This window comes from Pelobates fuscus, chromosome 6 (assembly GCF_036172605.1).
Source record: "Pelobates fuscus isolate aPelFus1 chromosome 6, aPelFus1.pri, whole genome shotgun sequence".
NCBI lineage: Eukaryota > Metazoa > Chordata > Amphibia > Anura > Pelobatidae > Pelobates > Pelobates fuscus.
The window spans coordinates 223,248,286-223,275,290 of NC_086322.1; positions in this window are offsets into that span (position 1 = coordinate 223,248,286).

Below are 27,005 nucleotides of genomic sequence, written 5' to 3' on the forward strand. Positions count from 1 at the left end.
GGGAAAAAGGAGTGCGTTCATGATCGACACTGGTGCTGAACATTCAGTGGTGACTAATCTAGTTGCTCCTCCATCTGGAAGGACTATTACTGTGATAGGAGCAACTGGAAGAAGTGCTGAAAAACCGGTTCTTAAAAGTCGACTCTGTACATTGGGAGGCCACGTAGTAAAACACCAATTCCTTTATATGCCTGAATGTCCAGTCCAATTGCTGGGACGTGATATGCTATCAAAATTACAAGCGCAGATTACGTTCCTACCAAATGGAACAACATCCTTAAAGTTTAATGGACCTTCAGGTATTATGACTTTATCCGTACCAAAGGAAGAAGAGTGGCGACTTTATACAGTGTTGACTAGCCAAAACCCTAGGAGTGATGAGACATTATTCAACATACCAGGAGTTTGGGCAGAGAACAACCCACCAGGACTGGCCCGCAATATTCCACCTATAAAAATTGAACTGAAACTTGGGGTTTATCCAGTGAGCCTAAGACAATACCACATCCCGCAGAAGGCTAAGAAGAACATTCAATCCTATCTGGATAAGTTCATACGGTATGGTATCCTAAAATTCTGTACTTCCCCCTGGAACACCCCATTGCTGCCTGTTCAAAAGCCCGGTACAGATGAGTATCGACCTGTGCAGGACTTGAGAGCAGTCAATGATGCGGTTGTTAGTATACATCCAGTTGTACCCAATCCATATAACCTGCTTGCTTTAATTCCGGGCGGGGCTACCTACTTCACAGTCTTAGACCTCAAAGATGCCTTCTTTTGCCTCCGAATTGCCACAGAAAGTCAATGTATCTTCGCTTTCCAATGGGAGAACGCTGTAACGGGCTCAAAACGCCAAATGACTTGGACAAGGCTGCCCCAAGGGTTTAAAAATTCACCTACCCTATTTGGTTCAGCTCTAAGTCAAGATCTACTGGATTTCGAGTCCATCCCAGGAGAGTGTGTATTGTTACAGTATGTAGATGACTTGTTGATAGCAGCAGTTACAAAAGAAAAATGTCAGCAAGCAACGCACGATCTACTACACATTCTCTGGAAGGCAGGATACAAGGTGTCCAGAAAGAAGGCTCAGTTGTGTTTGCCAACTGTCAAGTATCTGGGATTCCATATCTCTGAAGGTCAAAGGATTATGGGGCCAGAGAGAAAAGAAGCTGTCTGCCAAATACCAATACCCAAGAATAGAAGACAAGTGCGAGAATTCTTGGGGGCAGCAGGCTTCTGTAGGATATGGATTCCCAGCTATGCGATACTGGCAAAACCTCTGTACGCAGCCATCAAAGGTACAGAGCACGACCCCTTCTTATGGACTCAAGAACAGCAAACGGCATTTGAAGATGTGAAGAAGGCTTTGATGAGTGCCCCAGCATTAGGTCTACCTGATCACACACGACCATTCTACCTGTATGTACATGAGCAGAGAAGAATGGCTGTGGGAGTATTGACACAGTACTTGGGATCATGGCAAAGACCTGTTGCCTACATGTCTAAGCAACTGGATGCAGTGGCCAGCGGACTTCCACCTTGTCTAAGAGCCGTAGCTGCAGCCGCCCTGCTAGTAGCTGAAGCCGATAAACTCACTCTGGGTCAAGAACTTTATGTACGAGTCCCACATGCAGTACAGACGTTGTTGGATTACAAAGGAAATCATTGGTTTAGTAACAGCCGTATGACCAAGTATCAAGCAATGTTGTGTGAAAACCCAAGAGTGCATTTAGAGACTGTAAACACCTTAAATCCAGCTACCCTTTTGCCACAACCTACTGAAAGTCAACATGATTGTTTGGAAGTAATGGATGAAGTATTTTCAAGTAGACCAGATCTTCGTGATTTTCCCATCCAGAACCCCGATGTTCAATATTACACCGACGGCAGTAGTTATGTGAAAGAAGGGATCCGCTATGCAGGATATGCAGTAACAACAATAGACAAGGTGATAGAAGCTCGGCCACTGGCAAAAGGAACATCAGCACAAAAGGCAGAATTGATAGCACTAACACGAGCGTTACAATTGGCTGAAGGTTTAAGAGTAAATATCTATACGGACTCTAAGTATGCGTTTTTAACCACTCATGCCCACGGAGCTTTGTATAAAGAAAGAGGACTACTGAATTCAGAAGGCAAAGAAATCAAGTACGCAGCTGAAATCCTACAACTATTGGAAGCAGTGTGGGAGCCGAAAGAAGTCGGTATTATACATTGTCGAGCGCATCTGAGAGGAGATGGTGATGTAACCAAAGGAAATCGGATGGCAGATAGTGCAGCTAAGCGTGCTGCTGAATCAGGAAGACAGGAGTATGTGGGGCATATAGCTGCTCTAATACCAACCCCACTGTCCCAATGGACTCCAGTTTATACAGCTCAAGAAGAGGAGTGGTTAAAGACTGAACCGGGAAAGTATTTGGAGAACAAGTGGTATCAGCTAGAAGATGGAAGAATAGTTATACCAGCATCACTAGCAGTAGAAATTGTCCAGAACTATCATAACGGGACACATTCTGGGAGAGACAGTACAGAAGAATCTCTCAGGAAACATTTCTACATACCAAGATTGTCCAACTTGACTCAGGCCATTGTACGCAGATGTGTAACGTGTGCTAAGAATAATGCAAGACAAGGACCAGTAAAGCCACCAGGAGTCCAGTTTATGGGGGGACTCCCCATGTCCGATCTACAAATAGACTTTACAGTGATGCCTAAATCGGGTGGACATCGTTACCTGTTGGTAATTGTGTGCACCTATTCAGGCTGGGTAGAAGCATGTCCTACTCGTACAGAGAAAGCAGGAGAAGTTGTGAGATTCCTGCTACGAGAAATAATACCCCGATATGTACTACCCTGTTCTATAGGATCGGACAATGGTCCAGCTTTTGTTCACCAGTGCCTACAACAACTGACTCATATGCTTGGTATAAAGTGGAGGCTTCATACTGCATATAGACCCCAGAGTTCTGGTAAGGTAGAGAGAATGAATAGAACTATTAAGAACCAGTTGGCTAAAATGTGTCAGGAAACCCAACTTAAGTGGAACGTTCTCTTACCTATAGCTCTATTGCGAATCCGCAGTACCCCTACCAGAAGGATGGGCCTCTCTCCTTTTGAAATTATGTATGGGCGACCACCTCCCGTACTTGGTAACTTAAGGGGGGATTTGAGTCAGTTGGGAGAAGGAATTACCCGGCAGCAGGTTGTAGAGTTGGGTAAGACTATGGAGGAGGTACAGAAATGGGTACAAGATAGATTACCTGTGAATATTTATCCCCCTGTTCATAGTTATCATCCAGGAGATCAAGTGTGGATTAAAGAGTGGAATAATGTACCGTTAGGGCCCAAGTGGAGAGGTCCTTATGTTGTTCTTTTGTCTACCCCTACAGCAATAAAAGTAGCCGAAGTGACTCCGTGGATTCATCACTCCAGGGTTAAGCCAGCAGCAGTCGATTCTTGGCAAGTTACAGCAGATCCAGAGAATCCCTGCAAGATCCGGTTAAAACGCACTACTCAGTCGGAGTAACGAGGAATTATTGGGGATTACAAATTTTATTGTTACAGGTGTGAGTGAGAAGGCCATAATAAAGCCTTGCCGCTTACCAACACATACTGTATAAGCCAGGAAAGTCTCGAAGGGACACCTGTGAAGACTAGCAGAACTCCATTCCCTGCAGCCCTCACATCCTGGAAGCTGAGGTTCCATCGCACGGACGAAGACTGAGGATGACGGCGAAAGATGTGCTTTTGATTGTGTTTATTTACATGTGTTTTTATATTCAGGAAGGTAGAGGTACCGACACTCCTAGCTGTGAGGTATGCATTAAGACTACGAGAACAGGTAACCATATTTCCCAAACCCTAATTTGGCATTCACAGTACGAATGTAAAGGAGAGGTATCAAGATGTAGATACCTAAATATAGACTATAGTGTGTGCCATTTAGGAGTAGGAGAACCTAAGTGCTTCAGTCCAGAGTATCAACCTCGTACAATTTGGTTGACTCTCAGGAATGGAGATCCTCAGGGGACCCTAATTAATAAGACGGTGTTAGAATCCGTATATTCTTCGGGTGTTCTGCTATTTGATGCATGTAAGGCGATATCAAGTGGTAGAAAGCCGTGGAATGTATGTGGGGATCTTAGATGGGAGAGGACGTATGGATCTAACGATAAATATATTTGTCTCAGTAGTAAAAATAAATATGTGAGTCCTAGATGCCCAAATAAAGACTATAACTTTTGCCCATATTGGTCTTGTGTGGGGTGGGCGACTTGGGGACAGACAGTAGATAAAGACATGATAGTGACTAAGTTGCCGACTAGCCCATATTGTAAGTCTATGGAATGCAACCCAGTCCATATACTTATTAATAACCCCGACAAGTTCTTAGATAAGTATGGCAATTTATTTGGGTTTCAGATATACGGGACGGGTTTAGATCCTGGGACATTATTGTTTATAGGAATAGAGACTGATACGGTATCCTCCCAGACTCATCAAGTATACCATTCCTTTTATGAAGAGATGAGTATAGATAATAAGATCCCCCATAATGCTAAGAACCTGTTCATAGATTTAGCTGAGAGTATTGCCGGTAGTCTTAATGTTACCAACTGCTATGTGTGTGGAGGTACTAACATGGGAGACCAATGGCCTTGGGAAGCAAAGGAGGTAATGTCCGGTTCTGAGGCAGTTGACCAACTAATATCTACACAAGCCGATTATCATTTGAGTGTTAGAGGTAAATCTGAGTGGAGATTAAAGACCTCCATCATAGGTTATGTTTGCATAGCAAGGAAAGGAATAATGTATAATACTTCTGTAGGAGAATTAACTTGTCTAGGGCAAAAAGCTTATGATGATGATACTAAAAATACAACTTGGTGGTCGGCTTCAAATGTCTCAGAACCATCTAACCCGTTTGCTAGATATGCCAGTTTAAAGGATGTGTGGTTTGATCTATCTATCACATCTACCTGGAGAGCCCCAGCAAATTTGTACTGGATCTGTGGTAAGAAGGCCTATTCGGAGTTGCCACAGGACTGGGAAGGGGCATGTGTGTTGGGTATGCTCAAACCATCCTTCTTCTTGTTACCGATTGAAACAGGTGAGACTTTAGGTGTTAAAGTGTATGATGTGAATCATAGGAAGAAAAGGGGACCCTTAGAGATAGGCACCTGGGAAGATAATGAATGGCCTCCCCAGCGTATCATAGATTATTATGGGCCAGCCACGTGGGCAGAAGATGGTACCTTTGGTTATAGAACCCCTATTTATATGCTCAACCGCATTATAAGATTACAGGCGGTGGTTGAGATTATCACTAACGAAACATCACAAGCGCTCAATCTCCTAGTGAAACATAATACCAGGATGAGGACAGCAGTATACCAGAATAGATTAGCCTTGGATTACCTTTTGGCAGTAGAGGGAGGTGTATGTGGGAAGTTTAACCTAAGTAATTGCTGTCTTCAAATAGATGACGAAGGGCAAGCAATAGCTGAGCTTACTAGCCATATGGTTAAACTAGCGCATGTGCCTACTCAAGTATGGAAAGGGTACAATCCAAGTAGTTGGTTTGGTAGCTGGTATGAGTGGTTTGGAGGGCTTAAGGCAGTGGTAGGTGGAGTCCTACTGATTTTACTGTTGTGTCTACTCCTACCGTGTCTTATACCCTTAGTAGTTAGATCTGTGCAAAGCCTGATAGGAAGTATAGCAGAGAGGAAGGCTGCTGCACAGATAATGGCGATATATAAGTATAAGGCTCTAGATCAAGGAGAACCAATGCAGGAAGATGAGTGTTAAAAGATTCACATCATAAGATAAGTCTGGTCTGGTTCAAGGTAACTTGCGGTGTAAGCAAGACTAAGGTTATGTGATGCCTCAAGTAATTGTAAAATATCAAGAGGCATCAAAGGGGGGAATGTGGTGGAATCTCGGTAAAAATAAATTTAGTAGGCCGAGATTACCACGTGGCATGTGTACGTGCATATGCTGACGTATCGATCAGTTGGTTGCACGAGGCAAGATACGATCAGTAGTGTACGGAGCATGTGCAAGAATACAGGATATAGTATTCCCCTCCTCCATTGTGCTGGACAAGCCATGCGGTCAAACAGGAAGTTAATTCTTATTTGTATTGATTGGTCAAGAGAATGTGCGGGTGGAGCTTAATATGGGAGGAGTTATATGCCTATATAAGGAGCCTGCACTATTGTCCGGGGCTCAGAACTTGTGGTATTTTGGTGACGCTAGTCCCTCTGAGTCCCGATCGGTGATCCAATAAAGAATCTCTTCCTTCCTGAAGAAACCTGTGTCCATCTCTCTGTGCTTGGCTTCCGTCAGTTTCTCCGGTATCAGTAGTGGTTATGGTGCTTGGAGTCTTGCTTTAAAATCATTGCTCCTTCAACTAACCAATTTTAATCTGGACATGTTACTTTGAAAAAACCTAGAGACTCCTCACTGACAGTTTCCTAGCACCATCACAACTACATGAAGCAATAGTTATCCCTTGTTCTCTCCAGATAACTTTGAAGGTGTTCTCCTTTCTTTCTTGATCAGAGCATGGGAGGTGTTACGGTATATTATTTTGAGCAGCAGTTGCATTGCAGAGGACAGTTCTGATTCAAGATATTGCTAGCACAGGCTTGTGGGCAGGGCTGGATTTAAAGGTTTTCCGGGCACTGTAAAATCCTGGGGTGCCCCCCTTCCTCCTGCCCCCCATCTCATGTCGCTGAAGGGGTTAAAATCCCTTCAACACTTACCTGAATCCAGTGCAGAGGGTCAGGCTCCGCCCACGCTCTTCCCCGGCCAACGTCCGCCGGCAGGGGGAGACCTAATGCGCGTGCATGGCAATGGCTGCACACGCATTAGACCTCCCCATAGGAAAGCATTACTAAGAAGCCGGAAGTCCCTCTAGTGGCTGTCTAGCAGACAGCCACTAGAGGAGGAGTTAGCCCTGGAAGGTAATTATTGCAGTTTATAAAAACTACAATGATTACACTTGCAGGGTTAAGGGTGATGGGAGTTGGCACTCAGACCACTTCAATGGGCTGAAGTGGTCTGGGTGCCTACAGTGTCCCTTTAACATAGGGGCTGATTTTTTTTGACACTACTCTTGCTACATGCTCTTGCTTAAGTATGGAAACAAAAACGGTGTCGACTGGCAGACAATAATATTAGTTAAAGTGTGGTGGAATCTCGGTAAAAATAAATTTAGTAGGCCGAGATTACCACGTGGCATGTGTACGTGCATATGCTGACGTATCGATCAGTTGGTTGCACGAGGCAAGATACGATCAGTAGTGTACGGAGCATGTGCAAGAATACAGGATATAGTATTCCCCCTCCTCCATTGTGCTGGACAAGCCATGCGGTCAAACAGGAAGTTAATTCTTATTTGTAATGATTGGTCAAGAGAATGTGCGGGTGGAGCTTAATATGGGAGGAGTTATATGCCTATATAAGGAGCCTGCACTATTGTCCGGGGCTCAGAACTTGCTGTATTTTGGTGACGTTAGTCCCTCTGAGTCCCGATCGGTGATCCAATAAAGAATCTCTTCCTTCCTGAAGAAACCTGTGTCCATCTCTCTGTGCTTGGCTTCCGTCAGTTTCTCCGGTATCATTTGGTGCATTGGCCGGGAAGCTCATCGTTCAACGGTAGCTGAGAGGCAGAGGCGTGAGACGGTCTATCTTTGCCCACGTTCTCTACGGCTGCACCCCTGAACTTCTGCGTGGACCTCCCTTCGTCTCGGCGCCACTGGTCTGTTGTCCAGGAGATCATCGGCCTCTACGTGAGAAGTGCTGGGGTGTCCCCGTCGATGAGTGTGAACTCAGGTTCAGGAACGAGGAGGTAAGACAACTGCTGTTTTAGACGGCAGGACCCACTAGGGGTATACCGATTGTGCGGTAGGCCCAAAGGGGTTTTGAATCTGTGTATCTGCCCCCTCTGTCGGAGGGAAGGAGCGAAGGCGCACCGCTCGATCGAACGCTCTTTAGTCAGACCGTTTGATTTGGTTAGTCAGGCGGGGTCCTGGTGTAAATAGCCCTAGCCGGACACCGGTGTCTTGTCTAGACTAGCGTTCTAGGGTGTATATTACGTTCGCTAGGTCGGAGGGACCGGGAGACTAAGCGGCGCCTGTGTAAATTCGGTTCGCTAGTTCTCATCCTATCTGGGCTAAGTGGGAAGGCGTGTAAATTTGGAACCCACTAGACTTTTGATAGTGCGACTAAGAGGCGCCTGTGTAAATTCGGTTCTCTAGCTCGCTATATATGTGGTGATTGGGCAGTGTGGCTAACCAAAACGGGTGTATATAGTTTTAGGTAGTCCATCAAGGTACTGGCCAATAGTTTAGTTGGGAATTGTAAATGTGTTAACGATTGTTTAGTAAAGTGTATATCTTGTTAGATAGCGTGAGCTCAGCCGTCTAGCGAGAGTGTTAATAGTGTGTTGCTGTATTATAGTGCACGGTACCATAACCCTGTATATTTACTGACACTGTATATAAGTACTAATCATTGTCGTCCATTGCATGTTTAACACCATAACCACTAATAATTGTATTGTGACCTTAACTTGTGCTTTGACCTATGCTAACCGTACTGTAACCGCTATTTGTAAAAGACGATGTTACTGGGGTGTGTTATAGACGGGTAATTCGTATATAAAGAATTATAGCGTGGGTGACTGTATAGTTACGCCAAAGGGCATAATATTGATTATATAGTGACTGGTGTAGCAGCTGTGTGTGTACGGGAATTCCCTGAGTGTTTATTGTGTTATTGTATACGTTTCACTTGGTAACCGTACCACGTGGTGCTGTTGCCAGAGGAAACGGGTGTGACTGTTGAATAGTACGCGTGTATAGTATTCGTTGTCGACGACGTTCCATTGTTAAGTATGGGTGCGTCGCAGTCAACGATCCCGGATCCCTTAGGTTGTATGGTGAAGAATTTTAAAAAGGGATTCAAAACTTGTGATTTTGGGGTTAAGATGTCTCCTGTACGTTTGGTTACTTTGTGTACTAGGGAGTGGCCTACTTTGGTTGCGGCATGGCCGCCACGTGGCAGTTTGGATCCAACTCTGGTACAGCGCTTACACGTGGCTGTATCAGGTAGGCCTGAACTTTACGGCCAGTTTCCTTATGTTGATTGTTGGAGACAGGCCGTAAATGACTCGCCAAAATGGCTCCGGACATGCCACGAGGAGCAATGTCGCCTCATGGTAGCTAGGACTTGTTCGTCCACTAGGACTGGTGTTAGGCCCATTTTGGACACGCCCCCTGAGTCCGAGATCCCTTTGCCGCCCCCTTACTTTCCGTTAAGAAGAAGTGACGCAAATGCAGGAAGTCCTGCAGCCCTCCCCTCATTACCCCCATCCACTTCCGCTTCCTCCTCCAGTACAGGATCCACCCCCCCTCGTACTAAATCTCCCCTTCCGGAATCAGAACCAACCCCCATTAAAAACGAATATCCTGATTTGGCGCCACTTCAGGCTTCCGGTCAAGCTTCATCTAGCTCGGCTCGAAGTGTTTTATTTACCACCTTTTCCCAAAACCAAGCTCCCACATCCCCATACCCTATTTCTCCCCGACTGGAACTCATGACTGACGCCCCTCCACGTAGCCCCATACAGACCCGACAGTTGACCGGTGCCCAACAATTAAAGCACTATCAGATGCCTCTTCGTCTGAATCCCGGGTCAGCTTATATCGATGCCGCAGGTCAAATGGCACACGCTGACCCTGTCTTCGTATATGTCCCATTTACTACAACCGATCTTTTAAACTGGAAGACCCACAATTCCTCGTATACCGAGAAACCACAAGCTATGACTGATCTGTTCACCTCAATAGTGCAGACACATAACCCGACATGGGCTGATTGCCAGCAGTTATTAATTACTTTATTTAACAATGAGGAAAGGACAAGAATAAATCAAGCAGCCATTAAAGCATTAGAAGATAAAGCCCGTACTTTAAACCAAGCCAATCCATCAGCATGGGCCGCAACACATTATCCCAACACCGATCCCGATTGGAACGTAAATGGTGCTGATATGGTTCAACTCAGAGCCTATAGAGACGCTATAATTGCTGGCATGAAAGCCGGAGGAAAGAAAGCTATTAACATGTCGAAGACAGTTGAGGTGATTCAGAAAAGCGATGAAGCGCCCAGTGTCTTTTATGACCGATTATTGGAGGCATACCGCTTGTATACCCCCTTTAATCCGGAAGACGCAGATAATTCCCGAATGGTGAACTCCGCCTTTGTCAGCCAAGCTTACGGAGATATTAAGCGCAAGCTACAAAAGTTAGAAGGGTTTGCAGGTATGTCAATCACCCAACTAATGGAGGTAGCTAATAAGGTTTATATGAACAGGGATACAGAAAGTAAGAAAGAGGAAGAGCGCAAGATGCGTAAAAAAGCTGATATGCTAGCGGTAGCGATCGCAGGCGTAGATAGACGGGGCCCAGATAGAGGCGATAGTAGATGGAGTAGGGAGCCTTTGAGTAGGAATCAGTGCGCGTATTGCAAGGAAGAAGGGCATTGGAGGAACGAATGTCCGCAAAGAGAGCAGTACGAGAGAGACCTACCCAGGGCAGGCTACGGAAACTTTAGAGGCAGAGCGAGAGGTAGAGGAGGCCCCGGAGGGAGTAATGGTTATAGAGGGAGTAATGGGAACAGAGGAAGTGTTAGGGAAGACAGGTATATTCCAGCAGCGCAAAGGTCCCGCGATAGAGAAGGTAGGGACTTCGTAGGATTGGCTGACACGGTCATGGAGGACTATTGATACCGACCGGGCTCCATCCCCCTTGGTCGAGCGGAGCCTATGGTCGATGTATCAATAGGGGGAAAAAGGAGTGCGTTCATGATCGACACTGGTGCTGAACATTCAGTGGTGACTAATCTAGTTGCTCCTCCATCTGGAAGGACTATTACTGTGATAGGAGCAACTGGAAGAAGTGCTGAAAGACCGGTTCTTAAAAGTCGACTCTGTACATTGGGAGGCCACGTAATAAAACATAAATTCCTTTATATGCCTGAATGTCCAGTCCAATTGCTGGGACGTGATATGCTATCAAAATTACAAGCGCAGATTACGTCCCTACCAAATGGAACAACATCTTTAAAGTTTAATGGACCTTCAGGTATCATGACATTATCTGTACCAAAGGAAGAAGAGTGGCGACTTTATACAGCGTTGACTAGCCAAAACCCTAGGAGTGATGAGACATTGTTTAACATACCAGGAGTTTGGGCAGAGAACAACCCACCAGGACTGGCCCGCAATATTCCACCTATAAAAATTGAACTGAAACTTGGGGTTTATCCAGTGAGCCTAAGACAATACCACATCCCGCAGAAGGCTAAGAAGAACATCCAATCCTATCTGGATAAGTTCATACGGTATGGTATCCTAAAATTCTGTACTTCCCCCTGGAACACCCCATTGCTGCCTGTTCAAAAGCCCGGTACAGATGAGTATCGACCTGTGCAGGACTTGAGAGCAGTCAATGATGCGGTTGTTAGTATACATCCAGTTGTACCCAATCCATATAACCTGCTTGCTTTAATTCCGGGCGGGGCTACTTACTTCACAGTCTTAGATCTCAAAGATGCCTTCTTTTGCCTCCGAATTGCCGCAGAAAGTCAATGTATTTTCGCTTTCCAATGGGAGAACGCTGTAACGGGCTCAAAACGCCAAATGACTTGGACAAGACTACCCCAAGGGTTTAAAAATTCACCTACCCTATTTGGTTCAGCCCTAAGTCAAGATCTACTGGATTTCGAGTCCATCCCAGGAGAGTGTGTCTTGTTACAATATGTAGATGACTTGTTGATAGCAGCAGTTACAAAAGAAATCTGTCAGCAAGCAACGCACGATCTACTACACATTCTCTGGAAGGCAGGATACAAGGTGTCTAGAAAGAAGGCTCAGTTGTGTTTGCCAACTGTCAAGTATCTGGGATTCCATATCTCTGAAGGTCAAAGAACTATGGGGCCAGAGAGAAAAGAAGCTGTCTGCCAAATACCAATACCCAAGAATAGAAGACAAGTGCGAGAATTCTTGGGGGCAGCAGGCTTCTGTAGGATATGGATTCCCAGCTATGCGATACTAGCAAAACCTCTGTACGCAGCTATCAAAGGTACAGAGCACGACCCCTTCTTATGGACCCAAGAACAGCAAACGGCATTTGAAGATGTGAAGAAGGCTTTGATGAGTGCCCCAGCATTAGGTCTACCTGATCACACACGACCATTCTACTTATATGTACACGAGCAAAGAAGAATGGCTGTGGGAGTATTGACACAGTACTTGGGATCATGGCAAAGACCTGTTGCCTACATGTCTAAGCAATTGGATGCAGTGGCCAGCGGACTTCCACCTTGTCTAAGAGCCGTAGCTGCAGCCGCCCTGCTAGTAGCTGAAGCCGATAAACTCACTCTGGGTCAAGAACTTTATGTACGAGTCCCACATGCAGTACAGACGTTGTTGGATTACAAAGGAAATCATTGGTTTAGTAACAGCCGTATGACCAAGTATCAAGCAATGTTGTGTGAAAACCCAAGAGTGCATTTAGAGACTGTAAACACCTTAAATCCAGCTACCCTTTTGCCACAACCTACTGAAAGTCAACATGATTGTTTGGAAGTAATGGATGAAGTATTCTCAAGTAGACCAGATCTTCGTGATTTTCCCATCCAGAACCCCGATGTTCAATATTATACCGACGGCAGTAGTTATGTGAAAGAAGGGATCCGCTATGCAGGATATGCAGTAACAACAATAGACAAGGTGATAGAAGCTCGGCCACTGGCGAAAGGAACATCAGCACAAAAGGCAGAATTAATAGCACTAACACGAGCGTTACAATTGGCTGAAGGTTTAAGAGTGAATATCTATACGGACTCTAAGTATGCGTTTTTAACCACTCATGCCCACGGAGCTTTGTATAAAGAAAGAGGACTACTGAATTCAGAAGGCAAAGAAATCAAATACGCAGCTGAAATCCTACAACTATTGGAAGCAGTGTGGGAGCCGAAAGAAGTCGGTATCATACATTGTCGAGCGCATCTGAGAGGAGATGGTGATGTAACCAAGGGAAATCGGATGGCAGATAGTGCAGCTAAGCGTGCTGCTGAATCAGGAAGACAGGAGTATGTGGGGCATATAGCTGCTCTTATACCAACTCCACTGTCCCAATGGACTCCAGTTTATACAGCTCAAGAAGAGGAGTGGTTAAAGACTGAACCGGGAAAGTATCTGGAGAACAAGTGGTATCAGCTAGAAGATGGAAGAATAGTCATACCAGCATCACTAGCAGTAGAAATTGTCCAAAATTATCACAACGGGACACATTCTGGGAGAGACAGTACTGAAGAATCTCTCAGAAAACATTTCTACATACCAAGATTGTCCAACTTGACTCAGGCCATTGTACGAAGATGTGTAACGTGTGCTAAAAATAATGCAAGACAAGGACCAGTAAAGCCACCAGGAGTCCAGTTTATGGGGGGACTCCCCATGTCCGATCTACAAATAGACTTTACAGTGATGCCTAAATCGGGTGGACATCGTTACCTGCTGGTAATTGTGTGCACCTATTCAGGCTGGGTAGAAGCATGTCCTACTCGTACAGAGAAAGCAGGAGAAGTTGTGAGATTCCTGCTACGAGAAATAATACCCCGATATGGACTACCCTGTTCTATAGGATCGGACAATGGTCCAGCTTTTGTTCATCAGTGCCTACAACAACTGACTCATATGCTTGGTATAAAGTGGAGGCTTCATACTGCATATAGACCCCAGAGTTCTGGTAAGGTAGAGAGAATGAATAGAACTATAAAGAACCAGTTGGCTAAAATGTGTCGGGAAACCCAACTTAAGTGGAACGTTCTCTTACCCATAGCTCTATTGCGAATCCGCAGTACCCCTACCAGAAGGATGGGCCTCTCTCCTTTTGAAATTATGTATGGGCTACCACCTCCCGTACTTGGTAACTTAAGGGGGGATTTGAGTCAGTTGGGAGAAGGAATTACCCGGCAGCAGGTTGTAGAGTTGGGTAAGACTATGGAGGAGGTACAGAAATGGGTACAAGATAGATTACCTGTGAATATTTATCCCCCTGTTCATAGTTATCATCCAGGAGATCAAGTGTGGATTAAAGAGTGGAATAATGTACCGTTAGGGCCCAAGTGGAGAGGTCCTTATGTTGTTCTTTTGTCTACCCCTACAGCGATAAAAGTAGCCGAAGTGACTCCGTGGATACATCACTCCAGGGTTAAGCCAGCAGCAGTTGATTCTTGGCAAGTTACAGCAGATCCAGAGAATCCCTGCAAGATCCGGTTAAAACGCACTACTCAGTCGGAGTAACGAGGAATCGTGTGGATTACAAATTTTATTGTTACAGGTGTGAGTGAGAAGGCCATAATAAAGCCTGTCCTCTTACCAACACATAGTGTATAAGCCAGGAAAGTCTCGAAGGGACACCTGTGAAGACGAGCAGAACTCCATTCCCTGCAGCCCTCACATCCTGGAAGCTGAGGCTCCATCGCACGGACGAAGACTGAGGATGACGGCGAAAGATGTGCTTTTTATAGTGTTTATTTATATGTGTTTTTATATTCAGGAAGGTAGAGGTACCGACACTCCTAGCTGTGAGGTATGCATTAAGACTACGAGAACAGGTAACCATATTTCCCAAACCCTAATTTGGCATTCACAATACGAGTGTAAAGGAGATGTATCAAGATGTAGATACTTAAATATAGACTATAGTGTGTGCCATTTAGGAGTAGGAGAACCTAAGTGCTTCAGTCCGGAGTATCAACCTCGTACAATTTGGTTGACTCTCAGGAATGGAGATCCTCAGGGGACCCTAATTAATAAGACGGTGTTAGAATCCGTACATTCTTCGGGTGTTCTGCTATTTGATGCGTGTAAAGCGATATCGAGTGGTAGAAAGCCGTGGAATGTATGTGGGGATCTTAGATGGGAGAGGACGTATGGATCTAACGATAAATATATTTGTCCCAGTAGTAAAAATAAATATGTGAGTCCTAGATGCCCAAATAAAGACTATAACTTTTGCCCATATTGGTCTTGTGTGGGATGGGCGACTTGGGGACAGACAGTAGATAAAGACATGATAGTGACTAAGTTGCCGACTAGCCCATATTGTAAGTCTATGGAATGTAATCCCATCCATATACTTATAAATAACCCCGACAAGTTCTTAGACAAATATGGCAATTTATTTGGTTTTCAGATATACGGGACGGGTTTAGATCCTGGGACATTATTGTTTATAGGAATAGAGACTGATACGGTATCCTCCCAAACTCATCAAGTATACCATTCCTTTTATGAAGAGATGAGTATAGATAATAAGATCCCCCATAATGCTAAAAACCTGTTCATCGATTTAGCCGAAAGTATTGCCGGTAGTCTTAATGTTACCAACTGCTATGTGTGTGGAGGTACTAACATGGGAGACCAATGGCCTTGGGAAGCAAAGGAGGTAATGTCCGGTTCTGAGGCAGTTGACCAACTAATATCTACACAAGCCGATTATCATATGAGTGTTAGAGGTAAATCTGAGTGGAGATTAAAGACCTCCATCATAGGTTATGTTTGCATAGCAAGGAAAGGAATAATGTATAACACTTCTGTAGGAGAATTAACTTGTCTAGGGCAAAAAGCTTATGATGATGATACAAAGAATACAACTTGGTGGTCGGCTTCAAATGTCTCAGAACCATCAAACCCGTTTGCTAGATACGCCAATTTAAAGGATGTGTGGTTTGATTTATCCATCACATCTACCTGGAGAGCCCCAGCAAATTTGTACTGGATCTGTGGTAAGAAAGCCTATTCGGAGTTGCCACAGGACTGGGAAGGGGCATGTGTGTTGGGTATGCTCAAACCATCCTTCTTCTTGTTACCGATTGAAACAGGTGAGACTTTAGGTGTTAAAGTGTATGATGTGAATCATAGGAAGAAAAGGGGACCCATAGAGATAGGCACCTGGGAAGATAATGAATGGCCTCCCCAGCGTATCATAGATTATTATGGGCCAGCCACGTGGGCTGAGGATGGTACCTTTGGTTACAGAACCCCTATTTATATGCTCAACCGTATTATAAGATTACAGGCGGTGGTTGAGATTATTACTAACGAAACATCACAAGCGCTCAATCTTCTAGCGAAGCATAACACCAGGATGAGGACAGCAGTCTACCAAAATAGATTAGCCTTGGATTACCTTTTGGCAGTAGAGGGAGGTGTATGTGGGAAGTTTAACCTAAGCAATTGCTGTCTTCAAATAGATGACGAAGGGCAAGCAATAGCTGAGCTTACTAGCCATATGGTTAAACTAGCGCATGTGCCTACTCAGGTATGGAAAGGGTATAATCCAAGTAGTTGGTTTGGTAGCTGGTATGAGTGGTTTGGAGGGCTTAAGGCAGTGGTAGGTGGAGTCCTACTAATTTTAATGTTGTGTCTACTCCTGCCGTGTCTTATACCCTTAGTAGTTAGGTCTGTGCAAAGCCTGATAGGAAGTATAGCAGAGAGGAAGGCTGCTGCACAGATAATGGCGATTTATAAGTATAAGGCTTTAGATCAGGGAGAACCAATGCAGGAAGATGAGTGTTAAAAGATTCACATCATAAGATAAGTCTGGTCTGGTTCAAGGTAACTTGCGGTGTATGCAAACTAAGGTTAAGTGATGCCTCAAGTAATTGTAAAATATCAAGAGGCATCAAAGGGGGGAATGTGGTGGAATCTCGGTAAAAATAAATTTAGTAGGCCGAGATTACCACGTGGCATGTGTACGTGCATATGCTGACGTATCGATCAGTTGGTTGCACGAGGCAAGATACGATCAGTAGTGTACGGAGCATGTGCAAGAATACAGGATATAGTATTCCCCCTCCTCCATTGTGCTGGACAAGCCATGCGTTCAAACAGGAAGTTAATTCTTATTTGTAATGATTGGTCAAGAGAATGTGCGGGTGGAGCTTAATATGGGAGGAGTTATATGCCTATATAAGGAGCCTGCACTATTGTCCGGGGCTCAGAACTTGCTGTATTTTGGTGACGTTAGTCCCTCTGAGTCCCGATCGGTGATCCAATAAAGAATCTCTTCCTTCCTGAAGAAACCTGTGTCCATCTCTCTGTGCTTGGCTTCCGTCAGTTTCTCCGGTATCAAAAGTAAAACTGACTTTGAAGCAGCAAGAGCATATGCATAGTGCACACTCTCTCTAACACTGTGGCATGTTCCCTTTCTTCTACACTCACTACATACATGTTTTCTCTGTCCCAGACTGTATAGTAAGAAGGTCAGGAGAGGAGTGAACCATTTATGCCAAGCTCAGGGTGATGTCTGCACAGTATGCTCTTGGTTGATCATCCTGAATGATTGGCGGGCAGCCTGATGTGCATTCACGCCAGGCTGACCATCTGATTCTTTGTGCAGACACGACCCCTTTTTGGGCATGTTTGTCCCATTGGACGGTACTAGTTACGTGATTCACATCAGTGGCCCATCCTCTTACCCCGCCCACCGAAATCCTGCTTCACTGGACACCGGTGTTAGGAGATATGAATTCACTTGTAAGATGAAAGCGAGAGATTCGCATAGGGTATGTGTTTTCTGATGGCTATATCCTGTAAGTTTCCCTCCAGCACCACCGCCACTAGATACAAGACGCTTGGGAGGTATAACTGTTTTAGTGTTTTCTGTCGATAAGATTCTGGTATTAGGCCCAACATAATTGTCAGTACTAAGCCCAATGGGCTCTTAATCTTCCCTGTTTGGAGGAAGTGACTGCACGCAGGGCCGGACTGGCCCATCGGGATACCGGGAAATTTCCCGGTGGGCCGTCGGCACCTGGGGCCGGTCAGACAGCTGGCTGTGCTGGCAGCCGCAGGGGACGCTGTGCTGGCGGCCGCAGGGTGAGTTGAGCTGTGATGTCTTTGTTCTGCACCCCCGCGCGCTACTTATTGAGACCGAGCTCCCAGATATGACGTCATATTCCGGCCCCGGTCTCATTGAGCTGCGCGCTGGGGAGCAGAACAAAGACATCACAGCTCAACTCACCCTGCGGCCACCAGCACTGAGCACAGCCAGCTGTCTGCCCTGCACGACCCCCTGGCAGGTTTGTCAGTGTGAGTGTGCGTCTGTGTCAGTGTCATAGTGTGTGTGTCTGTGTCATGGTATGTGTGTGTGTGTCTGTCTGTGTCATGGTGTGTGTGTGTCTGTGCCATGGTGTGTGTCAGTCTGTCAGTGTAAGTGAATGTGCGTCTGTGTCAGTGTCATAGTGTGTGTGTCTGTGTCTGTCAGTGTGAGTGTATGTGTGTGTCTGTCTGTGTCATGGTGTGTGTCTGTCTGTGCCATGGTGTGTGTCAGTATGTCAGTGTAAGTGTATGTGTGTCTGTCTGTTATGGTGTGTGTGTGTCTGCCTGTGTCATGGTGTGTGTGTGTCTGTGTCATGGTCTGTCTGTGTCATGGTATGTGTGTCATGGGGTATGTGTGTGTCTGCCATGGCGTATGTGTGTTTCTGTGTCTGTCATGGTGTATGTGTGTGTCTGTGTGTGTTTAAAAATATTGTTTTTACTCCCTTTTTTTCCCCCCCACGCCGTACTGGTCTCCACTCGACTGGCCCTGCCTCTATGACTGAGATCATCAAGCTTGATGATCTCAGCCAATACAATGCTTTGCCATAGGATTGGCTGCAAAACGCTACACCAATCAGCATTGAATGAATGTATCTCTATGGGGAACCTTCAGCGGCTCCAGAGCGTGGAGGCCCTAAATGTGGGTGCTGCACACTGACACAGGAGGCACCTCTTGTGACCATCTGAGTGTCTGTCACCAGAGGTGTCACTAGGAAGCAAAGTAAACACTGCCTTTTCTCTAAAAAGTCAGTGTTTACATTGAAAAGCCAGCAGGGACATGCTACAGACACCAGAACCACTACATTAAGGTGTGTGTGTGTGCCTGCTAGTGAGTGAGCTTGTGTTTTTATGTCAATGAGCTTATGTATATCAGTGAGATTGTTTGTCTATGAGGCTGTGTATCAATGAGCTTGTGTGTGTCAGTGAGATTGTCTGTGTCTGCATGTGAGTATGCTTACTGTATAATTAAATGCTTTACTCTGAAGGGACCAATATTTCACATTAGAAAAAGCAATATATATTTGAGATATATATTACTCAATCATCCGGGGTGGCAAGACATAGCCTTACATATTACATGCGACAATATATGGCGCAATGACTTGGGGCTGGCATAGATTTTATTTTTTTTATTTGTATCCCCAGTCCGGCCCTGCTTGTGGGGTCCTACTACTTTAAAGGGGGCACCTGCATTCCACCTTCTCTGAGACATACTAGCCTATATAAGACATTGGTTAAAGGGATACTATTTTGACAGGAATACAAAGTTGTATTTCTGTCACTATCGTTCTCCCTGCCTACCTGGTGACTAAAGGGTTAAAAACCTTTTAACAGAAATTACAGAAATAGGACTCGCTTTTTTTTCTTTACAGCGATATAAAGCCCGAGAACATCTTAATGGACAGCGTGGGGCACCTGAAGATCGCCGATTTTGGCTTAGCACTGGAAAACATCCGAGGAAGGAAAAAAGCCAAAGAACACGCTGGAACCCTGGGCTATATTGCGCCAGAGGTGAGACAAAAACCATGGCTTATGAACATACATTAAATGGCTCTGCAGCAGTTAGGCTCGCTATCCATCCTATGAGGAATATATTTCCAAACGGAATTAAGAAATTACAAGTTATTTTTAATGTAGTTCCAGTACGTGACTGGCCTAAAGCTTCACATCTGGGAGCACACATATTGTAGTCCACATTCTGTGTGTAGTTGGGGTGACTAAATGTATACAACCATGAACCATCCCTTCCGAATTCAACTAAACCATTCACACATTTACTCACAAAAATAAATAGAAGATTATATGTAAACCGTTGTTTGGCGAGAGGTTGATTTGGATTCTCTAAGTATGTTGGCAAACACTTTAGCAGGAAAGATCCAACGCGTGGTGTTTTTTGTAAGAAATAAACAATTGAATTCAGGGCTGGTGCAAGGATTTTACTCATTTGGCCTACACCACCCCTCCCCCCCAAAAATGCATCTTCGTCTGTGCCTCTCTTAAACCCCTCTTGAATGTCTTAATTTCTTTCTTAACCCCTCTTACACCTCTTTATGTTCTTACACCCCCTTTAGTCTTATTTCCCATTTTTCTACTTTGTATGTCTTATTTTCCCCTGAGCCCCTTTGTGTGTTTCTTAGTCCCACAGTCACTTTGTGTTTCAATTCGTCACCCACAGTGACAGTCTCTTTTTTTCTGTGTGCCTCTTCCCCCAGAACTTTTACGTGTCTCTTTTTCCTCCACAGCCCTGTGTGTGTCTTTTTTCCAAGCCTGTTTTGTGTCTATTTTCCCCATCCTCTCTGTGTCTCATCCTCCCCTTATCCAGTCCATCTGTGTTTCTCTTTCTCCCCCCACAGCCCCTTTCGTATACTTCTCTTACAGCCCCTTTTGTGTCTTTTTCCACTTCCCCTGTGTATGTATTTCTTCCCTCCTTCACCTCCATGTGTCTTTCTCCCCTTTTACAGCCCCTGTGTCCTTCTCTTTTGCCCTTTCCCCAGCCCCTGTGTCTTTCTTTCCCCCACAGCCTGTTAGATATGTCTCTTCCACCCCAGCCGCTTTGTGTTTCTCTTTCTCCTCTTCCTCAGCTCCTGTGTGTGTCTCTTCCTGCTCCCTTCTAGCTGATAATCTCGCAGATTGCACCACCCATGCCTGTGCACCCCGAGGCAGCCGCCTGTGCCGCCTTATGGTCGCGCCAGCCCTTATTGAAAGGTTTAGCTGACCTACAATGTCCAATACAATCTGCATTAAGGAGCACAGATACAAAATATGTGCAGCATGTTGGTTTTCTTATCAAGAGACATTATATGGTACAGAATGTAATGTCCTGATTCCACAAATAACTGTATATCTTATCGATTCTTATCTTGAAATATACCTGACAGTACTAGTTTATTAAAATAAATCTTGATTTTTATATCTTCAGATGCTTCTCGGACAACGTTACAATGCTGCTGTGGACTGGTGGGCATTTGGGGTAATCCTGTATACCATGGCCACCGGAGAATTCCCATTTTATTGTGGGAATACTAGTGAGACCTTGGTGGCTTCAGTGCTTCAGGATACTCTGAGCTACCCAGAGTGCCTAAGCACTGCAACACAGGATATCCTAAAAAAGGTATGTATGATCAAGTTCTGAATTATGCAAAAATATTTATCATTTATTTCCAATTCTTAGAGATTGCTTCCACAATTCTCATTGGCTCTTGCGTATCATTACTGTAAACACAGATATATGGAATTTGTATCACCCAACATATGGGCATGCAGTTCTAGCTGCAGGGTAGGCATTCCCCCCTCCCCCCCCCCCCCCCCCCTCCCCTCCTTGAAGCCCTGCCATTAACAAGCGGAAGAGCTGCTGAAGGAGGACCAGGATGTGATCTTCACCTCTGCTGGGTGAAGGCACTTCACTTCTTGCAAACCCCGGCTCCAACTAGAATGGGAGAGTTGCCATGGTAACAGCAACAACGCTGTGAAAGTCTGGGCTCGCAAGAATGAGAGGATCAGCCACCAGAGGGGAAGGCTGAGAGCCTCCTGGTCCCTCTTGGCCAAACTCTGCAAAGACCCGGGGAGGGACATCCTTTTGTAAATTTAGGGCCTGGCTTGCCAGACCACTTACAGGTGTACGATCTGTACCCCCTTAATGTCGGTCTTGGACCCCAACCTGTAAAAAGCAGGAGGGAGGGCAAACAGAACATATGCGCACATTACAGACTGCCAGCAAACACCACAGACTGCCAGCAAACATACACATTATACAGAGATGGACAGAGGGAGAGACTATGGAGTGAGGCAGTGGGTGGGACACTTTGGGTTACTGACTAAACTCCAATTTTTCACAAATTAAAGAGACACTATAGTCACTAGAACAACTAGCTAATGTAGTTGTTCTGGTGTCTACAGCCTGTCCCTGCAGGCCTTTTAATGTAAACACACTGCCTTTTCATAGAAAAGCCAGTGTTTACATTACTGCCTAGTAACACCTGTAGTGGCACTCACTCAGATGCTGAGCACTGCCCATAGAGATGCACTGATTCAATCAATGGTGTATACACAATCCATGGGGCCCTGGTGTGAAACTGATCCGTGGGACCCCTCCCCTCGCTCCCCCCCACAGACACACACACAAACATACAAACAGACAGGCAGGCACACATACATACATACATACATACAGACACACACACACACACATACAGGCATACATACAAACAGACAGGCACACACACATACAAAGACACATACACACAGACAGGCACACACATACACATACATACATACATACAGACAGGCACACACATACACATACATACATACAGACAGGCACACACACATACAAAGACACATACACACAGACAGGCACTGATTCAATCAGTGGTGTACACACAATCCATGGGGCCCAGGTCTGAAACTGATCCGTGGGACCCCTCCCCTCGCTCCCCCCCACAGACACACACACACACAAACATACAAACAGACAGGCAGGCACACATACATACATACAGACACACACACACACACATACAGGCATACATACAAACAGAAAGGCACACACACATACAAAGACACATACACACAGACAGGCACACACATACACATACATACATACATACATATAGACAGGCACACACATACACATACATACATACATACATACAGACAGGCACACACACATACAAAGACACATACACACAGACAGGCACTGATTCAATCAGTGGTGTACACACAATCCATGGGGCCCTGGTGTGAAACTGATCCGTGGGACCCCTCCCCTCGCTACCCCCCACAGACACACACACACACACAAACAAACAAACAAACAGACAGACAGGCACACATACATACATACAGACAGACACACACACACACACTCACAAAAGGCATACATACAAAAAGACAGGCACACACACATACAAAGACACATACACACAGACAGGCACACACATACACATACATACATACATACAGACAGGCACACACATACACATACATACATACATACAGACAGGCACACATACATACAGACAGGCACGCACATACACATACACACATACAGACACACACAAACATACATACATACAGACAGACACACACAAACAGACAGACACACAGGTACACATACATACAAAGACACATACATACATACATACAAACAGACAGGCACACACACATACAAAGACACATACATCCATACAAACAGACAGGCACACACATACACGTACATACATACAGACAGGCACACACATACACATACATACAGACAGACAGACACACACACACATACAAACAAACACACACACACAATGTTTAAGTCACCCTCCTGTTTTCTACCTTTTAGGTGCAGGAGGGTGACTTTCTCTGGGGTCCAGTGGTGGCTCGGGTTGATGGGAGTCAGAGTTCCCACTCTGACTCCCTCTGCTTCCTCCCCCGCGGGCTCTGTGATAGCTGGGAGGAGTGACGTGCAGTCACTTTCTCCCAGCAGTGATGATCTCGCTGTTAAAGTGCCGCAGTGCAGACCGGGCCCCCTTACAATCCATCTCCATTGGGTGGCCCTATAAGCACTGGCCACCTGATGGACCCCTTCATGTGCGGCTCCGGCGGTTTGCCGCGCGGGCCGGGAAGCACAAGAGATGGCGGCGGGTATCCGGTTGCAGGGGTCCGCAGGGAGGCCGGGCCCCCTAGAGGGATTCTAGGGGGCCCGGTCTCAGCTGCTACCCCTGCGACCGCGGTATGTACGCCACTGGATTCAATGCATCTCTATGAGGAGATGCTGACAGGCGCAGCACAGCATTTTGCCGCCCATGCGCAATATTTTCTATGGGAAAGCATTGGATTGGCTGATAACGTCAAATGTGATGATCTCAGCTATATAGGCAGAGCCAGTCACTGAAAAAAAAGGTACATTTAATACCTGTATATAATAACAAACTGCAAAGGGGTCGGAAACCTAAAGAGAGTTTTATACCGCGCATCATGTAACGCTTACCATTAAGATGTAACACTATAAACAGTGTAGTTTTGATATAGCAGCTACCAGGTCACTCTGAATGGTTTCTGTCATAGTAATGAAATAACATCTCCCAATAGGAGGCTGCAATTGCTAACCTATCTTTTCAATGTTGCACCAAGCTGAAGCTGGTGGTAACTGGACTGAGTTAGTGAATGTTTTTGGCCAGGTGATACTTTTTTTTCATATTCAATGGAAACCAGGTGTTTTTCTCCTGCTAATCTCTATAGAAAGCGTTACTAGTAGTGATGTCCCGAACAGTTCGTCAGGAACTGTTCACTGGCGAACATAGCTTGTTCGTGGTGAACGCGGCGGGCGAACATATGCGATGTTCGGTCCACCCCTATTCGTCATCATTTAGTAAACTTTGACCCTGTACCTCACAGTCAGCAGACACATTCCAGCCAATCAGCAGCAGACCCTCCCTCCTAGACCCTCCCACCTCCATGACAAAAATTATTTGACAACATGCAAAATGTCTGTCAGTGTGAAGTTGGACACCTTGTACTTTCCAGGATTTGAGACTTTGCTTTCTGTTAGAGATATTTGTATTATCAGTTATATCAATTGCGGTTTGCTTTTTGTTTTTTTAATAAAGGTAATTAAAAAATTATTTCACACACTCTTCTGTTCCTCTTTACAGCTCCTGCAAAAAGAACCTGCCATGCGGTTGGGGCGAAAAGGCCTAATCCGTTCTCACAGCTTCTTCCAGTCTATTGACTGGGAGGAGTTGGAGGCCGGACGGGTAGAGCCTCCCTTCACGCTAAGTACAGTAAGTACATTAACAGAAAAGTTAAATATAAAGCAGTTTATAAATCTGCCTATAAAATCTTTAAAGAGAGTAAATGGCCATTGAGGTGGGTGGATGTTGTTGTTATTTGACCGACTGGTTATCTGCAGATTCTATATCTCCTGCTACCTAAAGATGTTGCTACATAATAAAATGAGCTTTACATAAGCATTGGATGTATATTTTTTTTTACCAATACTGTAAAATATTTGATGACATCTTAAACTGGGAATTGTGAGGAATTTTTAGAGGATTATTTTTTTTTAGTTTGTCCAAAAAGCCAGACTGGAAAAATTATCCTATTCAGGTATTTCTCCAGCTTTGTTGCTCTGACCCAACTTTTTTTTTGGCAAAACCCTCATTAATTCTACATTATTCCTGGTTCAGTAAAAAACAACAACAATTTGTTTAATGAAGCTCTGCTCAGCTCTTAACTACAATACAGTAAAATAGAAGTGTTCAATGCATTGAAAACATCTTAAAAGAGAGATTATACTGATTTTTCCTTCCTAGTTGACAGGAAATTATCTATCCTTTGCTTCATATTTTCCCTCACCGGCCCTCCACCTGTAAATATTTCCTCCTTTACATTTCTTCCCCCGACTCCTCACCATTTTGTCGTTTTTCATTCCTTCTTATTACCTCTACCCATCTTTGTGTCCTTAATTTCCCCTTATGTTTTCTTTTAACTCCCAAGTGCGGCATTATATAATTTATCTCGATATTGTTGCATATTTCTTCCCAGCATATTATATATAAAAATATGTTCATACATAAATTACAAATTTAAAGACAAACAGGCATGGGGAAATGTTTGAACTGGAATGAGAAAAGACTGAAGCACATGATTATGCGCAGTGCTCTGTGGTATGCTAAAAAGTGTATCTCTCGTCACATTGTAGCCATCTATGGACGAAGTGAAATCAGTGGTGATGCAGGAGAAAGCCTTATCATCGGCAGAACCCCTGAAAACACCTGTTGGGCCAGAGAACCTGAAATTATTCTGTGGTTTCTCTTTTATTAGCCCGCAATTTAACATCTCATCCCAGTCCACAGCAGCAACTCCGTTGTAGAGAATCAACATCTGCTCTCTATGGCCTGACTACAGTGGACATTGCCAAGGTAAGGTAAATGCTGAAATATAGATAAATTGGAAATACATATGTATTACAATCATATTAATTAAAATATATAAGACAGGCCTTTTGGGGGGCATTGCTGCTGTTAAATCAGTTAGTAAATAGCATTTTGGTGTAACTCAGCATTTTGGTGTAACTCAGGTGATGCAAATAAATAAATAGTTGAAAAATTCCAATCCAAGCAAAATGATGGTTCTATGGAAACCGAGAAAAAACAGTGACACCATTAGCTATTTACTAAATGGCATGGCAAATTTACAAGCGTAAAATAACATGTTTTTAGCATAAATGTCATAGAGACCTGCTTTCTTCTGTGGTATTGAAACAGTGATAAATTAACAGAATCTTTCATAATAAAGTCTTTGAAACCCCACCATAGAGAGCTGATGGCAAGACTTGCCCAAAAATGTGGTTACATGTAAAGTAATAATCTTGGTTGAATGAGAGACCTGTTACTCGACTATGATTGGTTAGCTTTATAAGTCAATCGTAGGAGACTAAAAAAAATATTCAAGCTTTACAAAGCCCTGTTTACCACCCAAGGATTAAATGACCAGAGGCTACTTTTGGCATCCTGCCGTGGGAAGTTAACCCAAGCCAGCAGAGGAACTTGTGGTGAGACTCCCTTCAGAGTTCCCAAAGACATAACTGAGATGCTGTTTAAATTAACCCATGCTTTGCAGTAACACTTAAAAATAAGGTCTTGCATTTGTATACCGTACGTTTTTCTTTTTTAAGTTTTGCATTATACCTGCTGAATAAACTGTTATTGTAACACCATGGGTACCTTTTATTCTGTTTAAGGTACATCAGCATCCATCTCTCGAAGGAGAAGACTGGTAGTGTCCATAAGACAAACTGTTGGTAACATATATAAGAACTTGTTGTATT